This window comes from Ranitomeya variabilis, chromosome 3, assembly GCF_051348905.1.
Source record: "Ranitomeya variabilis isolate aRanVar5 chromosome 3, aRanVar5.hap1, whole genome shotgun sequence".
NCBI lineage: Eukaryota > Metazoa > Chordata > Amphibia > Anura > Dendrobatidae > Ranitomeya > Ranitomeya variabilis.
The window spans coordinates 246,336,299-246,363,927 of NC_135234.1; the positions used below are offsets into that span (position 1 = coordinate 246,336,299).

At 41.5% G+C, this 27,629-nt stretch overlaps 1 protein-coding gene across 1 annotated transcript in view; it reads right to left on the reverse strand.

Annotated features, from left to right (window-relative positions):
• Nucleotides 1–27,629, reverse strand: part of GUCA1C (guanylate cyclase activator 1C) — a 130,664-nt gene that overhangs the window by 94,645 nt on the left and 8,390 nt on the right. The gene's annotated exons all lie outside the window — the stretch shown is intronic.

The following is a 27,629-nucleotide window of genomic DNA, read 5'->3' on the forward strand; positions in this document are numbered from 1 at the left end:
TGTGTTATAGGAGCATATTAAATATGTTATAGCATGCCAAGGTGAGGGACATATAGTTATATGAAAAAGTTTGGGCACCCCTATTAATCTTAAGCTTACTGTTTTATAAAAATTGTTTTATTTGCAACAGCTATTTCAGTTTCATATATCTAATAACTATTGGACACAGTAATGTTTCTGCCTTGAAATGAGGTTTATTGTACTAACAGAAAATGTGCAATCTGCATTCAAACAAAATTTGACAGGTGCATAAGTATGGGCACCTCACCAGAAAAGTGACATTAATATTTAGTAGATCTCCTTTTGCAAAAATAACAGCCTCTAGTCGCTTTCTGTAGCTTTTAATGAGTTCCTGGATCCTGGATGAAGGTATTTTTGACCATTCCTCTTTACAAAACAATTCAAGTTTAGTTAAGTTTGATGGTCGCAGAGCATGGACAGCCCTCTTCAAATGATCCCACAGATGTTCAATGATATTCAGGTCTGGGGACTGGGATGGCCATTCCAGAACAGTGTAATTGTTCCTCTGCATGAATGCCTGAGTAGATTTGGAGCGGTCTTTTGGGATCATTGTCTTGCTGAAAGATCCATCCCCTGCGTAACTTCAACTTTGTCACTGATTCATGAATATTATTGTCAAGAATCTGCTGATACTGAGAGGAATCCATGCGTCCCTCAACTTTAACAAGATTCCCGGTGCCGGCATTGGCCACACAGCCCCAAAGCATGATGGAACCTCCACCAAATTTTACTGTGGGTAGCAAGTGTTTTTCTTGGAATGCCGTGTTTTTTTGCCGCCATGCATAACACCTTTTTGTATGACCAAACAACTCAATCTTGGTTTCATCAGTCCACAGGACCTTCTTCCAAACAGAAGTTGGCTTCTCCAAATGTGCTTTTGCATACCTCAGCCGACTCTGTTTGTGGCGTGCTTGCAGAAACGGCTTCTTTCGCATCAGTCTCCCATACAGCTTCTCCTTGTGCAAAGTGCATTGTATAGTTGACCGATGCACAGTGACACCATCTGCAGCAAGTTGATGCTGCAGCTCTCTGGAGGTGGTCTGAGGATTGTCCTTGACTGATCTCACCATTCTTCTTCTCTGCCTTTCTGATGTTTTTCTAGGCCTGCCACTTCTGGCCTTAACAAGAACTGTACCTGTGTTCTTCCATTTCCTTACTATGTTCCTCACAGTGGAAATTGACAGGTTAAATCTCTTAGACAGCTTTTTGTATCCTTCCCCTGAACAACTATGTTGAATAATCTTTGTTTTCAGATCATTTGACAGTTGTTTTGAGGAGCCCATGATGCCACTCTTCAGAGGAGATTCAACAGGAGAATAACTTGCAAGTGGCCACTTTAAGTAGCTTTTCTCATGATTTCATACACCTGGCTATGAAGTCCAAAGCTCAATGAGGTTACAAAACCAAAACCAAAAAAAGTGCTTTAGTAAGTCAGTAAAAAGTAGGTAGCAGTATTTAAAACAAGAAAATGAAAAGGGTGCCCATACTTATGCACCTGTCAAATTTTGTTTGAATGCAGATTGCACATTTTCTGTTAGTACAATAAACATCATTTCAAGGCAGAAACATTACTGTGTCCAACAGTTATTAGATATATGAAACTGAAATAGCTGTTGCAAAAAAACCAATTTTTATAAAACATTAAGCTTAAGATTAATTGGGGTGCCCAAACTTTTTCATATAACTGTATATATCAGGATGAGGCCCAGGATAAGGGCCTTATATATACAGTTGAAACCAGAAATCTACGTACACTATATAAAAAGACATATGCATGTTTTTCTCAGCCTTTGCTGATTATTAATTATAGGAAGATCCTTCGTCTGTTTTTTTGGGGAGTCCCCAATTTTAATAACCAGGAAAGGCTAAGTTTACACCTGTGAGCTGATATTAACAGCCTCTTTTCAGGCTATAAACATCTGCCTGCTTTCCCTCTACTGGTTAATAAAATGTCAAGGGACCGAACGCCATTTTTTACAGATATTTATTTATTGATTAAATACATGTACAGTAAGCTACTCAAGCACTTTATTAATAATATATGTCAATTACATCTTTATATCTATCTATTATATGTGACTTTATTCTATTTTATCGGGTCACGCTGTGATTTTACTGGACACCGCAGGTGAAATGCCGAGTTTCCTAAGACATAGGTGTGTAAAAATCGGACAGCACTCACTTGGTGCTGTGTGATTTTTTTTATCACACCCATTGACTTTTCAGATTTTTCTCAGTCCGATTCCAGCTGAGAAAAAAAAAATCACAGATGAGCAGGGAATCATAGATAAACATTGGTCAGAGCACAGATGAGTATGAGCCCTTAGACAGAGAATAATTATTCTACTTTAATCCCTTAATGACCAGGCCAAATTTTTGAAATCTGACCAGTGTCAATTTATGAGGTAATGACTCTGGAACACTTCAATGGATCCCACCGATTTTGAGACCATTTTTTCCTGACATTTTGTACTTCATGATAGTGGTAACATTTGTTCAATATGACTTGCATTTATTTGTGAAAATATTGGAAATTTTGCAAAAAATTTAAAAATGTTTCAATTTTGGAAACTTTTAATTCTTATGCCCTTAAATCAGAAAGCTATGTTACACAAAATAGTTAATAAATAAGATTTCCCACATTTCTATTTTATATCTGCATCATTTCTTAAACATTTTTTTTGTTAGCAAGTTAGAAGGGTTAAAAGTGGATCAGCAATTTCTCCTTTTTTCAACAAAATTTACAAAAGCATTTTTTTAAGGACCACATCACATTTGAAGTGGCTTTGGGGGTCCAATATGACAGAAACTACCCAAAAGTGATACCATTCTAGAAACTGCACCTCTCAAAGTACTCAAAACCACATTCAAGAAGTTTATTAACCCTTACAGTGCTTCACAGGAAATAAAGCACAGTGGAAGGTAAAAAAAATGAACACAAATTTGTTATTTTCACAAGGGTAACAGTAGAAAATGGACCCTAAAATGTGTTGTGCAATTTCTCCTGATCATGCCAATACTCCATACGTGGGAGAATACTACTTTGGGCGTTTGGCAGGGCTTGGAAGGGAAGGAGCACCGTTTGACTGTTTGAACGCAAAAATGTTTTGTTCAATCTCTCCGTAGCATGTTGAAATCCCATATGAGGGAGGAAAACACTGTTTGGGCACATAGCTGAACTTGAAAGGGAAATAGTACCATTTGACTTTTTGAATACAAAATTTGCTACAACAATTGGCAGGTTGGAGAGCCTCTGATGTACATAAACAGTTAAAATCCCTTATAAGTGACCACATTTTGAAAACTAGACCCCTCAAGGAATGTATCTAAATGTGTGGTGAGCACCTTGAACCCCCAGGTGCTTCACAGAAGCTTATATCGTAGAACTGTGAAAATACAAAATCATATTTTACTCACAAAAATGTACTTTTAGTCCCAATTGTTTTTATTTTCCCAAGGGTAACAGGAGAAAATGGACCCCAAAATGTATTGTGCAATTTCTACTGAGTACGCCAATATCCCATATGTGGGGGAATACTATTTGGGTGCACGGCAGGGCTTGGAAGGGAAGAAGCACCATTAGACTTTTCAAAAAGGGCTTTAATCGAGAGCGGATGCCATGTCGTGTTTGGAGAGTCCATGATGTGCCTAAACAGTGGAGAAACCCACAAATGACCCCATTTTGGAAACTACTGTATACCTCTCAAGGAATATACTTAAATGTGTGGTGAGCAGCTTTAACCCCAAGGTGCTTCACAGAAGTTTATTACATAGAGCTGTGAAAATACAAAATCACAAAAATTTATTTTTTTAGCTCCAAATTTTTTGTTTTCACAATAATAACAGGTGAAAATGGACCCCAAAATTTGTTGTGCAATTTCTTCTGAGTACGCCGATACCCCTTATGTGGAGGAAAACTACTGTTTGGGTGCACAGCAGGTCTCGGAAAGAAAGGAGTGATGTTTTGGAATGCAGACTATGATCGAATGGTCTGCGGGCGTCATATCAGATTTGGAGAGCCCCTGATGTGCCTAAACAGTGAAACCCCACACAAGTTACTCCATTTTAGAAACTACACCCCACAAGCATTTTATCCAGGGTATAGCGAGCATTTTGAACCCACAGGTACAACATAGAATTTGATAACATTAAGTCGTCATATTGAATATTTTCATTTTTTTCATGAAAATGTAGTTTTGCCTTCAAATTTTTATTTTCACAATGGATAATAGGAGAAAATGGACCCAATAATTTGTTGCACAATTTGTCCTGAATGCGATTATACCCCATAATTTGTCAAAAATTTCAGCTTGGGCACTATTTGTCTGGGCTTGTGAATGCCATATTGCATTTCAAGAGATGTGAAAACAGCAGAAACCCCCCACAAGTGACCCTATTTTGTTAACTAGACCCCTCAAGGAATTCATATAGGGGTGTAGTGAGTATTTTTAACCAATAGGTGCCTCACAGAATATTATAACGTTGAGATGTGGAAATATGACATTTTAGTGGTAAAAATGTAATTTTTGTATTTCCTGCAAATTTGTCAGGTACACAAGGGTAAATAGGTGAAGCCAGACATCACAATGTATTGTGCGATTTCTCCTAAACACCCAAATGTTGTCAGAAATCACTCTTAGGCCACACGTCAAGGATGAGAAAGAAGGAGCGCTATTTGGCTTTTGAAGCACAGATTTTGCTAGAATAGTTTGCGGGCAACAGTTGAGGAGCCCCAAAGGTGCCAGAAAAACAGCAGAAAATCCCCAAAAGTGACCCCATTATGGAAACTGAACCTCTCAATGAACTCATGGAGAATTGCAAATATGCCAGTTTAGTGCCCATACATTGTGCCCCCATATATTGTAGCGCACCCATACATTGTGCCCAGCTTATGTTTCTGGTGATACACACCCATAAATTAAGTGCCTTCTCTACAATAATGCCAAACATGTGGCCTCTTACTGTGATTTAGGCACAATGGGACTCTGAAGGAGGGGGCCATTTGGATTTAAAAGCGCAGAAATAACTGGATTTTATTTGAGGGGGCGGGAGCCCTGTCTCTTTTCCAGAGTCTTTGTGCTACCAGTAACGTGGGAACTCTCTATAGTTCCAGTGACAGATGATAAACCTGAGTGGGGGGTGGTTTTGTGTGGGATAAATTAGGGTTTTTTGGTAACATTTTGGGGTAAATAATAAATTTTGATCACTTCCAGAATAAGGCTGGGATTACAATCTTTTGTTCTACACTGAACACTTACCTGGGGATTTCTGTATAAATCCAATAAAATTGCGATCTAGACAAAACCCCCAATGGAACCACCCACCACAATGAGGCAGACGGAAACACTTCGTACTCTATTTGGGGTTTGCTCTGGTAGTAGCTATCTTTTAGGCATGCACAGATCTGTGATCGCCCACAGTTGTGCTCTAAAAAGACGCCTAAAATTAAGGGACACCACCGTAGCAGAGACCAGTACAAAGTGACTCTGTCTCATAAGTGAGCCGTTCCCTAGGGGGTTTTGTCTGAATTTCTGTTTTGGGGAAGTTGCCCGGAAACCCTGATGTAAGCGCTCAGCGGAGAGCACAGGATAAATGTCAGTGGAGCCTTAGTCTGACTTTTAGGAGGTAGAATGAACAAATAGACAGCAGTACAAGAATAGTTCTTATTTTTATTTATGCACGGTTCACTATGCAATATAAGTGATAAAGCGGATTTATTTTTCGGGTCCATGGGGATTACAGCAATGCCAGATTTATGGGTTTTTTTTAGGTTTTGCTGCTATCACACAGTAAAAATGCTTTTTTGTAAAAAGTAGGTGTTTTGGTCGCCATAATCTGAGAGCTGTAACTTTTTTATTTTTTGGCAAATAGAGCTGTACAAGGGCTTATTTTTTGAGGGACGAGTTGCAGATTGTTTTGGTACCATATTGGGGTACTTTGGTATCTTTTGATAGCTTTTTATTCTGATTTTTCAGACACAGAGTGAATAAAAACGAGTAACTCAGTTATTGTTTTAAAGGGTTTTTATTTGCTCTGTTCAACAAGTGGTAAAAGAGATAAGATTGGTTTGTTTGTCGGGTTGGTACAATTATAGCGATACCAGATTTATATTTTTTTTATGTTTTGCTCTTTTTACACACTAAAAGCAATATTTTACAAAAATGAATTTGTTTTTGTGTCGTCAATTCTGAGCTGTAACTTTTATATTTTTTGTCGAATGAGCCATATTAGGTCTTGTTTTTTGCAGGACAATTTGGCGTTTTCATTTATACCATTTTTTATGAGTCAATATGATTTAAAAAACATTTTTGCCGTGTTTTTATTATTATTTTTTACAGCGTTCGTCAAACGGAATAAATAATGTGCCATTTTTATAGAGTGGGTTGTCCTTGACGCAGAGATACCAATCGTGTAAGTTTTTGTTTATTTTTTCATCTTAAACGCTGTGTTTTGAATGGCGAAACGGATTTTAGTAACTTGTGTTACCCTTTTTTTTACTTTTTTTATTTATTGATTTATTTTATTTTACTTTTTAACCTAGTCCCACTGTGGGACATGTATAATTTTTATTTTGGTCACTGATCTCATACACATAGGGCAGTGCATGAGACAGTCAGTGTCTCACTGATTGTTGCTGGATCTCACTGTACGCTGGGGTCATCACATGACCTCAGGTTACCATGGTAAACATCGGGACCCGCGATTGTCATCGCGAGGATTTGATGGTTACTAAGAGGGTCTTGTGGCCCACTTGCAACAACTTAAATACCGCTTTCACGATTAGGAGGATAATTGGCACTGATCGGTTGCAAAACCGGCCCTGTCCGATACTGCAATGAGGGAATAAGTACCCTGAATGCCTGCTGTTTTAATGCGGTTTCTGCAAATATTTGTTATTCATAGTAAAATTAAAAGTTGTATAATTTCCTGCAACACTTTCTGTATCAATTTCTCTCGCTTACCAATATCTCTGCTTTCAGTCCTTTAATGTAATCCTTTATTTCCCAGTGGATTTAACTCTGTCCTGGTCATGTGATAGATACAAGGGTATTCTGTATATTACCAGGTGTCCATATACAGGTGCTTCTTACAAAATTAGAATATCATCAAAAAGTTAATTTATTTCAGTTCTTCAATACCAAAAGTGTAAATCATATATAGAGTGATTACAGAGTGATCTATTTCAAGTGTTTATTTCTGTTAATGTTGAATATAATGACTTACAGTCATTGAAAAGCCAGAAGTCATTATCGCAGTAAATTAAAATAAATAACAAAAACACATGCAAAGGTTTCAGAAGCGTTTAAAAAGTTTCCTTAGTAGAAAGCTCCACAATCATGGGGAAGAATGCTGACTTGACAGATGTCCAGAAGACAGTCATTGACACACTCCACAAGGAGGGTAAGCCACAAAAAGTCATTGCTAAAGAAGCTGGCTGTTCAGAGTGCTGTATCCAAGCATATTAATGGAAAATTGAGTGGAAGGAAAAAGTGTGGTAGAAAAGGCTGCACAAGCAACCTGGATAACCGCAGCCTTGAAAGCATTGTTAAGAAAGGAGCATTCAAAAATTTGGGGGAGATTCACAATTAGTGGACGGTTGCTGGAATCATTGATTCAAGAACCACCACACACAGCCATATCCAGGACATGGGCTATAATGTCGCATTCCTTGTGTCAAGCCACTCATGACCAATAGACAATGCCAGAGGCATCTTACATGGTCCAAGGAGAAAAAGAACTGGACTGTTGTTCAGTGGTCCAAGGTATTGTTTTCAGATGAAAGTAAATTTTGCATTTAATTTGGAAATTAAGGTCCCAGAGTCTGGAGGAAGAATAAAGAGGCACACAATCCAAGCTGCTTGAGGTTTAGTGTGAAGTTTCCACAATCAGTGATGGTTTGGGGAGCCATGTCATATGCTGGTGTAGGTCCATTGTGTTTTATCAAGACCAAAGTCAGGGAGCTCTCTACCAGGAAATTTTAGAGCACTTCATGCTTTGCTGTGCCGACAAGCTTTTAGAGATGGAAATGTCATTCTTCAGCAGGACTTGGCACCAGTCCACACTGGCAAAAGTACCAATACCTGGTCAAAAAACAACAGTATCAATGTGCTTGATTGAGCAGCCAACTCGCCTGACCTTAACTTCATAGAGAATCTATGGGGTATTGTCAACAGGAAGATGAGTGACACCAGACCCAACAATGCAGACGAGCTGAAGGCTGCTATCAAATCAACCTGGGCTTTCATAACATCTCAGCAGTGCCACAGGCTGGTCGCCTCCATGCCACACCTCATTGATGCAGTAATTGGTGCAAAAGGAGCCCCGAAGCATTGAGTGCATTTATTGAACATACATGTCAGTAGGCCAACAATTCGGATTTAAAATCATTTTTCAAGCTGGTGTTATGAAGTATTTTAATTTACTGAGGTAATGACTTGTGGGTTTTCATTGGCTGTAAGCAATAATCATCAACATTAACAGAAATAAACACTTGAAATAGATCACTATTTTTGTAATGACTATATTATATATGAGTTTCACTTTTTGTATTGAAGAACTGAAATAAATTAACTTTTTGATGATATTCTAATTTTGTGAGAAGCACCTGTATGTAGTAATTGTATATAGTATAAACTCACAAAGTATGAAATTTGTTTTTTGGATTTATATAAGCAAAGCATAATAACTATATAAATGAAATGCTCCACAACCTTCTACTGTGCTAGTCTAGGCCAGACCATTGCAAACCACAAGCCTGATAGGAAGGTCTGATGTGGTCTATGGACCGGGACATCAAAAGTGCTGGAAAAAGTGGTCTGCAGGCCACACCACACACCTGCCCTTCTTTCTTGACCTGTCAATGCAATTTCTAGTAAATGTAAAGGTGGAAGAAAGAGCAGTCGGCTCCCTCTTCCACCATTCAGCCTAAGGGACTGAATCTCAGTGCAGCAGGTGCAAAGATATCACTAGATTGTGTCTGCCATGCGGAGCCTCAGTTTGCACACAGCAAATACTTCAGCAGCAACCAGGGGATCGGGGGCAAAGAGCTTAATTTAAAAAAAAATCATTCATGTGTGAAAGTTAAATGTGGGCACATCGTACCATTCGGAGCCATCGTACTGTGTTAGGCTAATGTGGAGATATACTATTGCGGCTAATGCTGATCATACTGTGTGGGGGGATATCATACTGTGTATGGGGGGATATCATACTGTGTGTGGAAGAGCTGCTGATTATTGATCAGCGATCGTGCTCAGATATCGTGTTATCCGAGCATGCTCAAGTGTTATTAGAGTATCTTCGGCGAACTCGAATAATATGTTTGAGTTCCCACAGCTGCGTGTTTCATGCATGTTAGACTGCTGCAAAACATGTGGGGATTGCCTAACAAACAGGCAATAATAGGAGCAGTATGATATACTGCATTTTATAAACCTTATAAAAAGCAGTAAATTCTAGGCTTTTGATTAGCTGCTACTGATAAGAGTATATGTTACAATAAGCTTTATCGTAATATGAATTTGCAGTAGCAGCCAGTCAACATAATTAATTCTGTTCAATATCAAGAGATAAAATTAATGTGTTGTGATCTAATACCTGGATCGACACGGGTATACCCCCGGTACGCTCACTTCATGTAACCACAGAGGTAATGTACCCTGAGGAAGGAGACAGGTGTCTCCGAAACGCGTTGGTTGTCTGGTCCTAGCTGCACATCGTACTCACTCCCCGGGGATAACGGTCACGTGACCTACTACGTCACTCAGGTCCTGCGCACCGTCCGTACTCACTGCTGAAAACACATGCGGCGTCGGCTCTGCAGGACCCCGTCTCTATTCGGAGGTTAGTTAGTGCTGGCTTGCTGCCGGCCGGGGAAGCCACCTGTTCACAATATCTTTTGTGCCTGAACATATCCGGAGGAATAACGCTACAGTCTTCTAATCACCAATGGAGGTAGGAAGAGCCTTTATACATTAACTCTGTGGTTACATGAAGTGAGCGTACCGGGGATATACCTGTGTCGATCCAGGTATTAGATCACAACACACTTGGACATTTTATAAGTGGTTATTGACTCTAAAGGACATTCTTAGTTTTTATCTCTTTTTGCTATTTTTTCAGCGCGTATCTGTATACACCTAGGTGTATATTATCTGTTTTCAACAGCAGAAAAAAAAAAAGGCAGCAACACTTACCTGCCCAGATCTTGGAACAAATGCACTGCAGGGTGCAGCCAGCCCATAAAGCAAGATGTTTGCAACACAGGTGCAAAATACCAGATCAACAGCCACTCACCACATACTCACTCCTGGAGGGGGTGACTGCCCAGTATACAAGTGCACAATAAAGGCCCACATAGGGCGTTGTTCACACAATGGTACTGCATAGTGTCTGGTTCACAGCCTATTAGTCACGCCCCTACTTTTCGATTAGGCGGGCTGGCCAGCACACTCTCAATGCATCCCAGTGTGAACACCCCTCGCATGAGTAGCCCTCGAAAAGTAGGGGCATGACTAATAGGCTGTGAACCAGACACTATGCAGTACCATTGTGTGAACAACGCCCTATGTGGGTCTTTATTGTGCACTTGTATACTGGGCAGTCACCCCCTCCAGGAGTGAGTATGTGTGAGTGGCTGTTGATCTGGTATTTTGCACCTGTGTTGCAAACATCTTGCTTTATGGGCTGGCTGCACCTTGCAGTGCATTTGTTCCAAGATCTGGGCAGGTAAGTGTTGCTGCCTTTTTTTTTTTTCTGCTGTTGAAAATTGAATTTTTGTAGACCTTGAGTCTTTAGTGGCTTTGTTATTTAGTGTATATTATCTGAGATTCATTTGTTTACAAACTATTTGTGGAGGTTTGTTGGTACTGCTGCAGGAATCTATAATAGCTGTGACAATTTGCGCCACCATTTAAAATATTTCACATAAAATAATAATATGCTGATATTAATATTAAACAGAATTAATTTCACTTGGCAGTAAGAGAAGGAAAAACTGCTCTGGGGCACAATGTGCTTCACTCTAAGGCACAATGAGGCTCTTTTTAAAAGGGGAGAATGATATCAGGCAAAAGTAAGTTGTTAGGAGTGGATTTCTGCATTATGTATATCAAATGAGATAAAATAAATATTCAGGTTGAAAAGGCAATTTTAAAGGGCATAACAAACTCCAATTAACCCTTTTACATGGGCCAATGGGAACGGTATGGGGACAAATGATTGTCCACTGACTACTGTAATGTTTCATACTTCTTTAATCGTCTATCTGCTTGTGTAAAAAGGCCTTAAGTTTTATCGATATTGATAGGTGACTAAATTCACTTCCTGCTTCAAGATTCAGTTAAAAACGCTTTGTTTGGGAATATATATCATGGAATAGATATAAAATGTGGCAGAAAGCTCTTTCTTAGACAGAAACCTCTATGCTAGCTTAAAGTTTTATTTTGTCATATTTGACTGATAATTTTCCATTCACTGCCTGGAAATAATGCCGGTGGTCATGAAAGCACAAGCAAAACGCCTTTGAAAGTTACTTTTACATAAGCAAACTTGTGGATGGATGATAACGCTATGTCTTATGATGATCACATTATGAATAGTTCCACTTGTTGGTTCTTATCCGTGACAAACAGCATTTCCAGGTATCCTCAAGCATGCAGTATAGAAATGAACAGTTACTTCACATTATAACATGACGAGATGATTTTCTACAGGTTTATATTTGGTAAAAGAAAATATCATCACATGGAGAAGGAGATTATATGCTGAGTTCAGCTTGAATAATGGTCTCCTTTCATCTTTCTAACAGGCACAGAGAACTACTGAAATATACTTATTATTACAATTTCAAATGGGGCAATTTATGAAGAAACTTTGGAATATTTTTCAGCTAAATCACTATTTTTTGTCCTAAAAAATAAGGTTGATGTGTACGCATATAATTACACTTTAACTGCTTGGAGTATATGGATAGCTCATTATTCCGTGCATAGATCATGGGAAGGGCATGACGCTCTGGGCCTACAGCATTACATAAACTATCTCAGTTTTTTTTAATAGCATATGTATAATCCAGTAATAGGGATGAGCAACCTCGAACTGTAAAGTTCAGGGTTCATACTGGACATCTGGTGTCCGATGCCGAACACTGAACATAGGCTTTTTTCCAGAAGTCTGTTTTAAGGTGGTTTCACACGTCCAGATATTTCCAGTACTGGAAAAATTGGTACCGGAGATATCCGTGTCCGTGTGCTCATGTCTTACATCCGTGTGGCACACGTGCAGCAGCCATGTGCCGTCCACGTGCCATATCAGGACCACAAGGAAGGCCGCCGGGAAGCAGCGCTACAGTAAGCTGCTGTCCCCTGCGTGTGGTGCTGAAGCCGGCTGTCATCCACTCTCCCCTGCTCTGCCAAAAGCAGCGCGAGCAGGAGAGAAGGGATGAAAGAAAAACAGATGTGGGGTTCCCCCTATACTTTCCAACGAACCAGGCAAAACTCACAGCTGTGGGCTGCTATTCTCAGGCTGGTATATGCCCTTTCATCACACCCCTCCTTGGTATACTGTCACCTCCTGGCTGTGCCCTTACACTGGTGCCCCATGCTACACCCCACACTACTCAGTCTCAATTCTGTGCCCACACTTTTCCCCCCCATACTGTCTCATTGCAAGTTTGCCCCTCCCTCCTCATATATTTACCCTCTCGCTTTCCATAATGCCTCCTCACACATCCCTCCAACTCCACATACTGTGTCCACACCCATCCCATCACCCCCATACTGTGTTCTCATACATTTTCCCCTTGCTCTTCATACTGTGTCCACAGCCATACCACCACTCACCATACTGTGTCTGCACCCTTCCCCCATACATGCCCTCCTTTCATACCTTCTTCCTGATATTGTGTCTTCAAATTTCTCTAGCTCCCCATATTGTGTCAGCACCTATCAATACCTTGCTCCCCACATTTGTGTCCTCAAATCATACCCCATTACCCGAAATCTCACCCTGCTCCATAATGCTAAAAACCCAATTACATTAAATTTCCCCACACAGTAAATACCCCCACACACAGTGACCACTCTCACACACACACAGTGAATACCCCCACATAGTAAATACTCTACTCACAAACACAGTAAATACCTCCCACACAGTAAATACCCCCTCACACACACAGTAAATACCCCCTCACACACAGTAAATACCTCCTCTACACACACACACCGTAAATACCCCCACTCACAGTAAATACCCCCTCACACAGTAAATGCACGCCTCACACACACAGTAAATACCACCCTCCACACACACACACAGTAAATACCCCCTCCACACACACAGTAATTACCCCACACACAGTAAATACCCCCACACACTGTAACCCCCCCACTGCCACATACAGCAAATACCCCCCACATACACACTAAATACACCCCCCCCAGTAAATACGACCCCGTAAATCCCCCCTCCTATCTTTGGTGTCTTCAGCTCCACTTACCACCCATATGCGCCTCTGCAGCGCCGGCAAGTGACGCCAGCAGTGTAATCACATAACATGATCACACTGCTGGCGTTGCTCTGACCCGGTGGTCAGAGCTTCAATTGTACTCGTGTCTGTTAGACGCGAGTACTATTGAAAACTGGGAGGCACACTGCAGTTTCTCTGTGCCAGCTGTCAGATTGACAGCCAGCTCAGAGAACTGCTGACTTCCAGTCCGGGTGGCAGCAGAATCCAGCCACCAGTGAAGACACTTTGGATTGCTGCATTAGGTGGCCTGACTGCTCCCCCTGCTGGCTGTGCCCAGGGCACATGCCCTAGCAGCCCTACCCCTAGATATGACTCTGCCCACATGTGCACACTCTTGACACATGGATGATATCAGAGTGTCATTAGCGTAATACATACTAGCTTGAGAAGAAGCAGTACAGTTTTCACTGTTCCCAGGTGCTGGCTGCTGAAGACAGCTCTCATTATAGTCTCCTGGTCTCCCTGTGATCAGCGCGACCATCCAACAATGATGGCTCTGGTATTCATCATCTGCTGTTTGTAAAATTAAGAATTAAATAAAAAAATGGTGTGCGCTCCCGCGTCATATTCATAACCAGCAGAGGGAAAGTCCACAGTTGGGTGCTGATGTTGATAATCTGGAAAACTTTGTTGTTTTTTTAAATAAATGTGTAAAAGAGGGTGTTAACTTTTATTTCAAATAAAGGATTTTATTCTTGCAGTGTGTTTATTTCAAAACTTACTATGGGGTTAGTAATGTGGGTGTCTTATAGACGCGTCTCCATTACTAACCTCTTGGCTTGATTTCAACTGACAATAGAAAGCTGATATCAAACCCAACCCTTTGACCCTACTTCTTTTTTTCTGAAGTCCCCTGTAAACTCACCAGTTAAGGGTAAGTAAACAGCTGTGAGCTGTTATTAATAGCCTGGGAACCTTTTGTGATATTTTCTCTTTTCCCAGAATATTAACATCAGCCGCTATCTCTGGGCTTTACCCCTGCTGGTTATGAAAATTATATGGGAATCCACACCATTTTTAAAATTTAATTCTTAATTTTATACAGGATGTACACAGCGGGTACTGAATACAACTCCCATCATAGTCGCCTGGTCACGCTAATCTCAGGGAAACCTGGTGACAATGATGAGAGCTGTCTTCAGCAGCTGGTGCTTGACATCACTGCAAAATGTACTGCTTTTCCCAGGCTCTGGTACATGTCACATGGACAACCACACAGATGTCACATACATACGGATGGCACATGTACAAGGACCACGAATCTCACCAGTACTGGCTTTTCCTGTACCGGAATCACCAGGATGTGTGAGGGAGGCCTAAAGGATATGATACATGCTTTTTTTAAATTATTTTAAAAATATAACTCTGAAAATTGTGATGTGCACTTGTATTCAGCCCCCCTTGGAGTCAATAATTTGTTGGACCGCCATTTGTTGCAATTAGTGCTGCAAGTCTTTTGGGGTATGTCTCCACCTGCTTTCCACATACATAGGTTTACATTTTTGCTTTCTAATCTTTTCTTCTACAAATTATTTCCTTAACATTTCACAAATATTTGCCACTTTATGTTGGTATATCACACAATAACCCAATAAAATACATCTAAGTTTGTATGTGTAATGTGAAAAAAGGTGGGAAAGTTCACAGGGTATGAATACTTTTTCAAGGCAATGTGCATAGTGCTGGGAGCTGAGCAGAGATTAGTGTGACTAATAACATTTCTTCAGCTTTCTACTTACTGCATTTAGTGTGTGTTGGGGGCACTGTAAGAGGAAAACTGCAAGGAGTGTTATCAATAAAACATAGCTCTACTGCACTGCTGCTTCCCTCACACTGACTACCATAAGATGCAGAAGTGTTAGTAATCACAATTATCTCTGCTCTACTCCAATCATTTTGTAATCACAAACACAGCTCTGCCATGAGATCAGTGAGAGTAGACTGCCTGTTATTACATGTCTCACAGTGAGAAAGCATGCTGTAAGCTATTGTGGGGGCATGTTCTTTTTCCCCTGCATGATGCCTCCTGCTTATGATTAATTAGTGTCAGGTAGGGGAAGACATACATGAGACAAATCTCTAGTAATACCCAGTTGTGCTTTTTATAAATTGTAACCTAAAATTTGAGATGGCAAATTAAAAAATAGAAACGTCACAGCTGGACGTATTTCTGAACCACCTAAATACTAATGAATTCAACATTAGATAACCTTGGAAATACAGTCAAAGCTCTATTGACTTTTTGGATTTGGAAATCTCTAATTCTATAGATGGTATCATCAAGACAAACATTTTCCGTAAAAAAAACGGCCACTAATGCACTACTGCACTTTACATCCTCTCATCCCCGTAAACTTAAGTTCGATACCTGTAGGACAATTTTTGCAGGCACACCGTATCTGTTCTGATGACAGCAATTTCCTTAGTCAAGCTATGGATCTAACAACACGTTTCAGGAATAGAAGATACAAACGAAGGGACATTCATAGAGGCTTTTCTCGAGCTTTATATTCAGACAGGTCTACTCTGCTGGCAAGGTCGCCCAGAAGAATTACCAAAAATTCAGATATAGCACCAAGGTTTATTACTAGATTCAATTCCAACTGGTGTGAGATTAATGGGATCTTCAGAAAACATTGGCCGGTACTGCTATCAGATAGGGACCTGTCTAACCAAATTACTCCATATCCTCTTATTAAATCCCGCACCTTGGGAGATATTATGTAACAGCCATTATGTCTCTCCGAAGAACAAATTCCTTGGTTCCAGCAGCAGCGTCCCCCATTGGGCTGTTTTCCATGCGGGAACTGTTCGGCCTGTTGCTCTATTGTAAGAACAAAAAACTTTACAGATTCAGCTGGGGATAAAAGTTATAAGATTGTGCATCATATTACTTGTAATACTGAAGCAGTGATATATCATGCCCGTTGCCCATGTGACCGTATTTATATTGGCATGACAATCAGATCTGTAAAAGTTTGTGTGCAGGAACATATAAGAGATATAAAAAATTCAGCCAAATGTTCTGAACCACATCTACTCAAACCAATTCCGAAACATTTTTTTGAAAGGCACAATAGCAATCCTAAAGGGTTCACAGTTTGTGGCATTGACCACGTCTATATGGGGATTCGGGGCAGGAATGTAAAACAAAGATTGCTTAAAAAAGAAGCACGATGGATAGTGACCCTAGATACGCTTTCACCAAAGGGCCTGAATGAAGCCCTCAGTTTCAAGTCTTTCCTATAATCTCTATTGTTCTTAGGGTATGTGCACATGCTGCGGATTTTGCTGCGGATCCGCAGCGGATTTGACGCTGCGGATCTGCAGCAGTTTTCCCTAAGTTTACAGTACCATGTAAACCTATGGGAAAAAAAAACCCGCTGTGCACATGCTGCGGAAAATTCTGCGCGGAAACGCTGTGGAAAAAAAGAAGTAGCATGTCACTTCTTTCTGCGGATTCCGCAGCGGTTTTCAACCTGCACCAATAGGAAAGTGCAGTTGAAAACCCGCAGAGGAATCTGCAGAAGAAACCGCGTGAAAATCCGCAGTGAATACCGCAGTGGTTTTGCACTGCGGATTTTCCAAATCCGCTGCGGAAAAATCCGCAGCAAATTCCGCAACGTGTGCACATACCCTTAAAGTTTTGGGCCTGGTTACTTTTCTGCTTTTAATTTTCAAGTTTATTTACTCATTGATTCTATTTTTTATTAAATTAGATGCTGTTCTATGTAAGACCTTCATACTTTCCTCATCTTTCAATCACCTATCAAAGGGACCCCATATCGGATGTTCCATCAGATGACATCATTATATTTGAAGATTCATGGACTTTAAAAAAACAAACAAAAAAAACCCCCCACACTTACTTATATTTTCTAATATGCATATGGAAATTGATCACTATTACAATTCTGGAATGCCTGGCAGTGGTATGCTTCATTATCTTGTCATCTTCGGTTGGAATAATTATTGAGCTAGTAGAGCATGGTTGTTTCACTAAATATGTGTGAACAACACAATTATTATTTTTGCGATTGTATGCTCATACTATATTAATTAATTTTTCAGTCCTGTGTTCCAACCGAACATGCTAATAGAATCGATCTGTAGCATACTATGTTATTGTATGCAGTATTTACTATATGGCATATTAATGTATGTATGTATTGTCTATTATCAACACAATATTATTTATTGTACTTCGAAGGGACATCGTGTGACTCCTTCTAGTGTCATTGATATGCTATCTTTTGTCCCTTACAATCTGTAACAATCTCTGCATTGATTACCTGACTGTCACATTTATTGACATGGTGTACACACTATGCCAATCTTGTGACATAAGTGTTCTATCTGGATATTATAGGGATGAGCCTTCATGTCACCTTAATGCATTTATTATGAAATGCATTTTCTCATTTGTAAAATAATATCGTTACAAACATGGCAAGGACTCTGACTGTCTTTACGGTGATCCATTTTCTTCTTATAAATCCCCTTCGGTGCAGACGCGCCCCACGCATGCGCTGTGTCGTTCCGGCAGCGTCGCTGGCTGGGAGTGTTGCTGTGGAGATGGACAGGGCCATCTCAAGCCCATGATCCATATCGCGTGGCAGCCCGCTTCACTGTCGGCTTGTATGAGCGCCGATTCGCCAGGGGTCCCTTGCACTTTCCCATAAATACCCCGGCCCATTTTTATAGACCACGCCTCCTGACGAAGCCAAGGCAGTGAAACACGCATCGAGGCTCCTCTGTATCCTGCTAACACGCCTGCACTCTCCTGTCACGATGTCTCAAGGTATTAGTATTTAGCCAAGCTTGGCAGTATTTGAATCTTTTAATACCTTACCTTACATTAAATGCTTCAGTAAATTATTATTCTGAGTGTCCACTAAGATCATTGTCAGCCTATTTCAGCCTTGTATTTATTTTCCCTCAGTAAGATCCTATTGGCACCCTGTCTGTTATATCTATGACTTCGTTGCATCATGTATAGCAGGCAGTGATACTTGTGCTGTTTATCAGCGTGTTTTATACCATCTCATACAGTGATTATTTTATCTTTGACTGCTCACCTACTCCTCTATTTTTGTGTGTGTGATTTATTATTATTATTATTATTAATATAATTTTTCTAATAAATTTTGTATTGAATATTTACCCCGATCTTGGTATGGATTTTGTGCATTACCACACTGCGAACAAATTAGTATTTATGATTATACCATTATATTGATCCATTACCGTGTTTTTTCGGTTTATATGTGTTGGCTTGGGGGTGTGTCCTCTGTTAGCCTAGGGGACTCTTTTGTAGATTTTTCTAAAAAATAGAAACTATGTTTTATTCAGCTCTGCAGCCAGTATTCCATAATGTGGCCAGTTTAACATGCACAAAATGGTGAAAGATCCTCTCTTCAAGTCTAAATGTTGCTATCTAAATACTACAAGTAAATTTAGAAACTTTGTATTATTGTGACCCGGAGTCATTTCTCACTGCCAAGTCGTGAGTCAGGACAGTCAAGGAGTCCAATGTTAGAAGTCAGGAGGGTACGTCATAAACAGAAGGAAGAGACAAAGGCGTAGTCAGGTAACATTCCAAGGTCAGAATACCAGGAGGATAGCGGATCAGAGCAGGAGGTAAACAAAAAGATGGTCAGAACGAGGTCCTATGTCAGGCAACAAAAGATCTATAAACAGAATGCAAGGCACAGGGAGACAAACCACACAGTAGCTGAATGTATGTCTGGTAGAGGTTTGGGAGAAATAGTTCAGTTAAATAGCTTGGTAGTCACCTGGGATAATGAACACCTGGAGAAAGCCAGAGCCTCCTGGCCTTCTGTCAATCAACACACTGATGGCTGCACCAGACTTAATGACTGAGCTGTCAATTGAAGCATTGACATCTTCAGCACTCCCCTGTACCAGATTGGACGGCTGAGCTGTCAGTAACTGCATCCCAGGCACACTAACGGAGGTAACTGTGACAAATATTTTATGAAAAAATGTTTTTTTTCTCTAGCTATAAGCTGTGTCTCCTCTTCTTGCCTGGTGATCTCATCATTCACCCTATTAGGGATCTGTCATGACTCTGGACGGGATGATGCCGCCTCCATACTGGTCAGGTCAGAGTTAATTTTAGTCCACCTCTCTTTGGTTCTGGGGCGGCTATTTAATGTTGGTAGTAAGGTCCTTGAGTTCGGCGTGACTTTTTTCTGCCCTTACTATGTTTATTCGTGCCCCCTGATAGTGCCCCCTAGGCTGCGCCAGTGACACCTTAGGTGTCACGAGACGACATTATCACCAACCCATACAATTTTTCAGGTTTTTTTTGTGTATTTGTTATGGACCCGCTGCATGCTCTGACTGATCAGGTATCTAACCTGAGTAAGATGATGCAGAATCTATCTGTTGAGCAAAGGGCATTGGTTTCCTCTCACCAACAGGTACAGATGGCAGATACTGCTGATGTTGTTCGGGGTGCCTCCTCTCTGTCCGGCAAAGGGGAGGATACAGTGTCTGGTGTTTCCTTATCCTCTCCTGAACCCTCTATCAAACTTCCTGATACTTTTTCTGGGTATATGAAAAAATTCTGGGTATTTAAAGAAAGCTGTATACTACTTTTTTCTATGCACCCTCCATCCTCGGGTGATGAGAGTCAAAGGGTGGAGATAGTTATTTCCCTGTTACGTGAGGGGCCACAATCCTTGGCTTTCTCTCTATCTCCTACCTCTGATGAGCAAATGTCTGTTGATCAGTTCTTCAAGGCATTGGGTCTTATATAAGATGAACCTGATCGTGTGAGACTGGCAGAGGACACGGTTATGAGTCTGACCCAGGGAAAGCACTCAGCTGAGTGGTACTGTTCTGAGTACAGGCAATGGGCTTCCGAGGTTTCCTGGAATGACTTGGCACTCAGAGGGCTATTCCAACAGGGTATCTCCGAGCATTTAAAGGATGCCTTGGCCCTGCACCCACCACCCGACTCTCTGGAGGAGGCCATGACCCAGTCCGTATGGACCGCAGGAGAGAGAGTCTCCATGAAGGAAAAGGAGAGGAGACGCCGCAGAGAGAAAAAACTCTGCTTCTATTCTGGAGAGCCAGGTCATTGGATTAAGGACTGTCCCTCCTGTCCTCCGGATTCCAAGGTCTCCGGAAATGACTAGGTCTACTAGGTCTGGGTAACTGCCAAGGAGGTTACCCAGACCCACAGGTACTTTCTTCCTCATCCTTCAGACTACTGTTAAAGGTGGAAGTAAGTGTGAACAATTGTTTTTTTCCCTCTTCTGCTTTTGGGGATTGTGGGTCTTCAGTGAACTTGATTGACTCATGGTTGGTGGCCTACTGTGAGATAGGGACAGTCAGGTTGGACAAACCCATGAAAGTGGTGGCTATTGACTTAACCCCATTAACCAAGGAAGGGATCCGCTCTGTTACTAAAGAGTTCATCCTTAAGGTGGGGTCTGTTCATTTGGAGCATATAGCCTGTTTCATTCTGGACAACCTCACTGCTGGTTTGGTTTTGGGGTTTCCTTGGCTGCAATACAGCTTTGTATGCTCCTTACCTCACCTGGATTGCTTCCACATCCAGGTTTATTTGGCCTTATTCCATCTGTTCAACCCTTTCTAGTCGCTCTTTGGCCTGTTTAACCCTTTGTCTACTTACTTTCATTCCATATTAGGCACTATTAGTGCCAGTCTCCTCACTTTGTTATTCCCATTTTGTCTACAGGTCATTATTAATACGTATTTATTTTTTAGGTTTTGCACGTTACTCACTTATATTGGTCGCTTATACCCTCACCTGACGTATAGACCTTCACTTGATACTTCTATCAAAAAGACCTGTATTACAGTGTATACCGTATCCACTTTATGGCATTAATATCCACCTACGTATCCTTTTACCACTTGGTGCTATCATGACGCATTAATATTGTTGCTCTACTCAGTCATATAGTCTTATTTCACCTTATTTCCCTTATTTCCCTTATATTTGCTATACAGCACGGTCTGCAATTTTATTGGAACCTCCACCACTCACGGAGCACTCACGGAGCACTCACGGATAGAGCTCTTTATTGGTGTTTGTCTGTGAATCATATTTACCGGTTCTAATTATTATTATCAACATTGTATAGCAATTGTTTCTGATATATTTTGCATCATGTGACAATTCTGGTTTTCTGATGTTTTTCTCATTTTATGTATTTATTGTTCCATATCAAAGATTTGTCTGATGAAGGTCCATTGTTGGACCCGAAAACGTTTATTTTTGGTCTGGATGCATTAATAAAAGGAAGCACAAACAAAAATGTTTTTTTCGTATTGAGTGCTAAGTTTTTTTCTAATATTCTTTTCCAGGTAGTTCTCCCCGGTGGAGAGAAATTATGACGTGGGTAATTGGGAACTTCTTGCCATTACGTTGGCCTTTGAGGAATGGAGGCATCTTTAGGAGTGGGTGGTTCATCCCATTACTGCAATTATGGACCACAAGAACCTGGCGTATATTGAGTCTGTGAAAAGGATGACCCCAAGGCAAGCCAGATGGTCAGTTTTTTCCAGTTCTCGATCACGTTTCGTCCGGGATCCAAAAATGTGAAGGCCGATGCCTTGTCTCGTAGTCTGGACCCAGTTTCTCCCCCCTGAACCTCCATCCTCCATTGTTCCACCTCCATTGGTGGTGGCTGATGTGTCTGCAGGTTTGGAATGGGAGATTCAGGAATCCCAGTCTCAGGCTCCTCCGTCCAAGCCGGTGGGAAAATTGTTTGTTCCGGTTCAACTTCGACTGAAAGTCCTCCAGGAGTTCCATGATTCGGCCCTAAATGGACATCCGGGGATTTTGACCACTCGTGGGGCCATCACGAGGGGTTTATGGTGGGCCTCGCATGCATCTGACGTGAGGAAGTTTGTGTCTGCCTGTGAAGTGTGTGCCCGCGCTAAGAGCTCTCATAACCAGCTGGCAGGGGAATTGGTTCCTTTACCAGTTCATGATAGACCATGGACACATTTATCAATGGACTTTATCACCAATCTTCCTCCCTCCAAGGGTTATTCTGTCATCTGGGTGGTGGTAGACAGGCTTATGAAACAAGTACACTTTGTACCCTTAGTGGCTCTACCCTCTGCTGAGACCTTGTCTAGGTTGTTCGTTCAACAATTGGTTCGTTTGCATGGTGTGCCCTTGAATGTGATGTCTGACCGTGGTGTGCAGTTTGTGTCTATGTTCTGGAGGGCGTTTTGCAGAAGGTTGGGTATTGAGTTGTCTTTTTCATCTGTTTAAAATCCGGAGACCAATGGTTAAACCTAACGGACCAATTAGTCGTTAAAACAAATTTTGCGTTGCCTTGCCACTTCCAGTCAAGAGGACTGGTCCAATGCCTTTAGCAGAATTTGCATTTAATAACCATGTTAACCACTCTACAGGTAACTCCCCTTTCTTCTGTAATTATGGGTTTAATTCACACTTTGGAGATTTTTCTCGCCTGGATTCCGGTTGCCTGGGGGCTGATATTGCTGTACTACAGTTGGAGAATTTATGGCGGGAGGTCCAAAAAAATATTGGGGAGGCTCAGAGGAAGTTTAAGTTTTTTTGCTGACAGGAAATGGACTGTGGGACCCACCCTTTGGGTTGGGGATAAAGTGTGGCTGTCTACCAGGAACATTAAACTTAAGGTTCCTTCGGCAAACTTGGGACCTAAGTGTATATTGCCCGTATGAAATCACGGAGGTGGTCAACCCAGTGGCATTTCGTTTGCATCTTTCAGCATCTTTTAAGATCTCCAATGTCTTCCATAGGGCCCTGCTGAAACCATTGGGGGCTGTGGAAGAAGCGTCATTGCGTCCCTCGCCGCCTGAGTTGGTGGATTGCAAGGAGGAGTTCGAGGTGGAGAGCATCGTGTATTCCTGATTGGTCCTCCATTCCCTCCAGTATCTTGTGCACTTGAAGGGGTATGGTCTTGAGTACTGATCCTGGGTTCCTGCCCGATCGGTTCATGCCGATCGTCTGGTGCGCTCCTTTCATGCCCAGTTTCCTGGGAAACCTGGGGGTCCGGTGGCCCCCCCGTTGAGATGGGGGTACTGTCATGACTCTGGACAGGATGGGCCACCTCCATCCTGGTCAGGGTTAATTTTAGTCCTCCTCTGTTTGGCTATTTAATGTTGGCAGATCCTGGATTGTGTGTCGGTGATACTTCCATATACTTGGCTTGTGATTGCCAACCCAGGTTCTCGTCTGTAAATGTTGTGCCTCTGTGCTAGTGTGCCTTGCTGTGTATGACTCAGTTTTGTTCTCTGACTTCCATCTTTGCATTCTGCTTTGTACTGCTCTGTCTCTCCTGGTTTGTCCCTGTTTACTCTTTGTCTTATCCTAAGGTACTTCACTCCCTCCTGGCTTTGAACCTTGGCTTTGACCCTCGGCTCTATTTGACTTCGTTTTCTGTCTGTGCCCTGCACACTGTGTGTTCCATGTCATTCCCTACACTGACGTGCTGTGGTTCCACCCCCTAGTCACGTGACTGCTCTGTGCCAGGTCCTGTGCTCACTGCATTAGAGTAAGGTCCTTGAGTTCGGCGTGACTTGTTTCAACACTTACTATGTTTATTCGTGCCTCCTGGGCAGCGCCAGTGACACCTGAGGTGTCACGACAGGATGTATAAGTGTTATTCATGAAAGCAATAATACAGGACGTTGTCTCTATATACAGGTGTCTGAGTGTTAAGCTTTAATTTTCTGTTTTTGAAAGTCTAGTAAATTGGACAAAGCGAGCTTCAAGGACTTCTATGGAATTCATAATAAACTTTTGCAGGAGTTATAATTTATGACTCCCTATTTTCCAATTAAAATAGCTTCTCTCTTAGGTAATGTAACGTAAGAAGCCATTCCTATTTTTTTTTTGTCTCTGTGTTTGTAATAAAAACTTGTGATTTGCTTCTGAGATCAGACAAGCCAGTACACCAAGAAGCCCTGCTTGTGTGCTCTTGTCTCTGATCAATCGCCTTCCTGATATGATCAAAACTGTCAAACGTCTGAACCCTTTTGAGTTTCCCCTAAACAGTTCCACACACCCAATGTACAGTACCTTTAACTGCATGATGTCACTGTCTATTTCATTTTCTGGCATTTGTACCTATCTATATCTTCTCCAGTGTGTCTGTATTATGCATGATTGGCTTGAGGAAGGCATAATATCGATGTTGAAACACGTTGCCCCTTTTATGTATCTTTTTGTTTATTTAGTTTAATAAATTTTGACTTCTTGGATTTTATTTTGGTGCTTCTTTTAACCCCTTAATCCCGTATAACGTACTATCCCGTCAAGGTGACCTGGGACTTAATTCCGGGTGACGGGATAGGACGTCATACGCGATCGGCCGCGCTCACGGGGGGAGCGCGGCCGATCGCGGCCGGGTGTCAGCTTTCTATCGCAGCTGACATCTGGCACTATGTGCCAGGAGCGGTCACGGACCGCCCCCGGCACATTAACCCCTGGCACACCGCGATCAAACATGATCGCAGTGTCCCGGCAGTATAGGGAAGCATCGCGCAGGGAGCGGGCTCCCTGCGGGCTTCCCTGAGACCCCCGGAGCAACGCGATGTGATCGCGTTGCTGCGAGGGTCTCCTACCTCCTTCCTGGCTGCAGGTCCCGGATCCAAGATGGCCGCGGCATCCGGGTCCTGCAGGGAAGGAGGTGGCTTACCGAGTGTCTGCTCAGTGCAGACGCTGGTAAGCCTGCACCGATGTAAGTGAGATCGGTGATCTGACAGAGTGCTGTGCACACTATCAGATCATCGATCTGTGATGTCCCCCCCTGGGACAAAGTAAAAAAGTAAAAAAAAAATTTTTCCACATGTGTAAAAAAAAATAAAAAAATTCCTAAATAAATAATAAAAAAAAAATATATATTATTCCCATAAATACATTTCTTTATCTAAATAAAAAAAATAAAACAATAAAAGTACACATATTTAGTATCGCCGCGTCCGTAACGACCCAACCTATAAAACTGCTCCACTAGTTAACCCCTTCAGTAAACACCGTAAGAAAAAAAAAAAAAAAACGAGGCAAAAAACAACGCTTTATTACCATACCGCCGAACAAAAAGTGGAATAACACGCGATCAAAAAGACTGATATAAATATCCATGGTACTGCTGAAAACGTCATCTTGTCCTGCAAAAAACAAGCCGCCATACAGCATCATCAGCAAAAAAATAAAAAAGTTATAGTCCTGAGAATAAAGCGATACCAAAATAATTATTTTTTCTATAAAATAGTTTTTATCGTATAAAAGCGCCAAAACATAAAAAAATGATATAAATGAGATATCGCTGTAATCGTACTGACCCGTCAAATAAAACTGCTTTATCAATTTTACCAAACGCGGAACGGTATAAACGCCTCTCCCAAAAGAAATTCATGAATAGCAGGTTTTTGGTCATTCTGCCTCACAAAAATCGGAATAAAAAGTGATCAAAAACGGTCACGTGTCCGAAAATGTTACCAATAAAAACGTCAACTCCTCCCGCAAAAAAACAAGACCTCACATGACTCTGTGGAGCAAAATGTGGAAAAATTATAGGTCTCAAAATGTGGAGACGCAAAAACTTTTTTGCTATAAAAAGCGTCGCTGGTTTCACACTTGCGTTTTTGTCTGCAGCGTTTTTTGCACAAAAAAACGCATGCGTTTTTTCCCTATATTTAACATTGAAAACGCATGCGTTTTTTTGTACGGGTTTGGTCGCGTTTTCAAACGCATGCGTTTTTTTTCTGCATGCGTTCATTTTCAGAAATACAACCTGCAGTATTTTCTTGCGTTTTTAAGCACATGCGTTTGCGTTAAAAACGCATGCGTTTTTATAGAAAAAAAAACAGAAAACACACTGAAAAGCCACCCACCACCATCAAGGTGATAAAGAGATCCAAACCCTAACCCTAACTCTACCACTAACCTCACCCCTAACCGTTTAATGAACATTTTCTGACAGTCATAGTGCCACGTATTTCAGTGCCACGTATTTCAGTGCCACGTATCACGTATTTCAGTGCCACGTGTTTCAGTGCCACGTATTTAAGTGCCACGTATCACGTATTTCAGTGCCACGTATCACGTATTTCAGTGCCACATATTTTAGTGCCACGTATTTAAGTACCACGTATTTCAGTTGCACGTATTTCAGTGCCACGTATTTCAGTGCCACGTATTTCAGTGCCACGTATTTCAGTGCCACGTATCACGTATTTCAGTGCCACGTATCACGTATTTCAGTGCCACATATTTAAGTGCCACGTATTTCAGTTGCACGTATTTCAGTGCCACGTATTTCAGTGCCACGTATTTCAGTGCCACGTATTTCAGTGCCATGTATCACGTATTTCAGTGCCACGTGTTTCAGTGCCACGTATTTAAGTGCCATGTATCATGTATTTCAGTGCCACGTATTTCAGTGCCACGTATTTCAGTGCCACGTATTTCAGTCACGTTTAGGGTTAGGGCTAGGGTTAGGGTTAGGGTTGGAGGTAAAGTTAGGGTTAGGGTTGGGGCTAAAGTTAGGGTTGGGGCTAAAGTTAGGGTTAGGGTTTGGATTACATTTACGGTTTGGATTAGGGTTGGGATTAGAATTATGGGTGTGTCAGGGCTAGGGGTGTGGTTAGGGTTACCGTTGGGATTAGGGTTAGGGGTGTGTTTGGGTTAGGGTTTCAGGTAGAATTGGGGAGTTTCCACTGTCCAGGCACATCAGGGGCTCTCCAAGCGCGACATGGCGTCCAATCTCAATTCCAGCCAATTCTGCGTTGAAAAAGTAAAACAGTGCTCCTTCCCTTCCGAGCTTTCCCGTGCGCCCAAACAGGGGTTTACCCCAACATATGGGGTATCAGCGTACTCGGGACAAATTGAACAACAACTTCTGGGGTCCAAGTTCTCTTGTTATCCTTAGGAAAATAAAAATTTGGGGGGCTAAAAATCATTTTTGTGGGAAAATAAAGATGTTTTATTTTCACGGCTCTGCGTTATAAACTGTAGTGAAACACTTGGGGGTTCAAAGTTCTCACAACACATCTAGATAAGTTCCTTGGGAGG